The 1963-nt window shown below is 32.3% G+C and overlaps 1 long non-coding RNA gene across 1 annotated transcript; it reads left to right on the top strand.

The window, feature by feature from the left end:
• Positions 1–676: 676 nt before the first annotated feature.
• LOC122196669 (uncharacterized) lies at positions 677–1694 on the top strand. The gene is made up of 2 exons (XR_006188690.2): positions 677–1065; positions 1246–1694. It is a non-coding gene; the product is annotated as an uncharacterized LOC122196669 (long non-coding RNA).
• Positions 1695–1963: the final 269 nt, after the last annotated feature.

Here is a 1963-nt window from a genome sequence, read left to right as displayed (position 1 = left end):
CACTACATATGCCAATGTAATTATTGTTATCCATTTTATTTTTCAACTTTGACCCTCAAAATTCTCTTGATTCGTCAAAATTTAAATATATTTCTCAAGATTTGACGTGGGGTTTTATGATATTCAAGGATTTATAGGTTGAAGCTAGGCTCCGATCCAACCTATTTGAGCTATATGCCTATACCACAACTTTGTTCATCAAAACTAAATGGAGAAAGGGAAGTGAGAGACGGCGAACCAAAACATTAGAGATATCGTGTAAGTTTTCTTTGGTGTAGGTTCTTGAAGCGACAATAATTCGTCATTGAAAATGACGGTGGACAAAAGATGGTGTCCCTAAAAAGCACACCTCTAAAATCTATCCGACTGAGGAGTAAAAACCGGGAAACCAACGCCAAAATCAGAGCCAACAACAAAAACAATATGAGCCACAAACCCAACCTTTTACTGTTCATAAGGCAAAAGTTTTTTAATATGTATATAATCTATTCATTTATATAAAAATATTAATTTGGCCTTAATTTAAAAATGTCACAAAAAATATTAATTTTTAGTAAAAGAATGATAAAAATCAAAAAATAAAAAATAAAAAAACAACTAAACCTTAAAACTAGAGACCTAAAAGTTAAAATCATAGTTATTTATTTTCTGTTATTTTTTATTTTCCTTAAAACACTTTCTACCATTTAATTCTCGCTCAAATTTTTTGGATATTAATTTCCACTCAAATCTCCCTCCAATTCCACTATATATTTGTTTCCCCCTCAATTCTCCCTCCATTTCCTTGGCTTACTCATTCGCCATCAACATTAAAATGAATAGAAATTTTCTTTGTTGTAGTCCCTGTGTCAACATAATACTCCAGTACCTTGTGATATTGTTGTTGTTACCTTCTCCCCCTCCCACCACTATCAGAGTTTGACCTTTGGGGGATCATTGACAATGCAAGGCACATCTGTTCTTCAATTAACCCCCTCTTGACACTGTCACTTTTATAGACTCCATCATTCTATTCCAACACCATTGCTATTTCTCTACTCCATTACCTTTGCTTAGTGATTACAGGTACTCAAATTCCGATGTGGTACGCTATCTTTTAGTTAGTAGATAATCATAGGAATCAGTGGTAATTATCTTTTATGTTATTTTATAAATATCTGTTTAAGCTTTAAAATTTAAAGTTTTATTCATGATCGGTAAAGTTTTTTAGTGTATCGACTATGTTTTTTTACTTTTTTTTTGCAGAGTGCATGAATTTCAAAAGTGACAAGGATAGGATTGAATAGTGTGCAAATGTAGGCCTCATCTCTTTCATCCAAACCTAATTTTTTCGTCAATACCCGTGCAAGGGAATTTCATAATGATGCTGATGAAAAAACTTGATTTTTACATATGGTAACCATCTCACGTTGTCAATTTGTTATACCCAAATTGGGTCAGATGTGATTTCAGGTTGGTGTTAATAGGTGGATGCACAAACAGTTCTATAATCTAAGTCCTGCATTACTTCCCCTCCCCTAAAAGTCGGTTTCTGGTTAAATGTCGATGTTGCAAGAAACTAGCAAGTTAACTGTATGGGTATCAATTTCGTCTTTTATTTCAAAATTCAGGTGCAGGTGCCTAAGCCACTTAAGTGTAGAGTCATTTAAAATGCAGTGGCACCATTGGTTGTTTCAAACAACTCATTTTTTTTACCGAAATGGAGTTACTTTTATTTATTGATGGTGTGAATTATTAGTTATTATGCTGCTGTTAATTGTTGCTTAAAAAATTTCAAAGCTGTTTTTTCAAGTAAAACCGATGAATATAGAATGTGTTTTGTTTGCTGTTCTATGTATCTGAATGTGTGCTTCTTGTTTTGTACTTGTTAGTTAGCTGCTACTTTTTTCATGTAATAAAGTTTTAGGCTTTTAAAAAAGAAAAACTTATAATTCAATGGTTAATTTCTAAATGTGATGTTATT

The sequence above is a fragment of the Lactuca sativa genome, chromosome 2 (assembly GCF_002870075.4).
Source record: "Lactuca sativa cultivar Salinas chromosome 2, Lsat_Salinas_v11, whole genome shotgun sequence".
In the NCBI taxonomy this organism is placed as follows: domain Eukaryota; kingdom Viridiplantae; phylum Streptophyta; class Magnoliopsida; order Asterales; family Asteraceae; genus Lactuca; species Lactuca sativa.
This window is presented reverse-complemented; position numbering and strand designations above follow the sequence as displayed.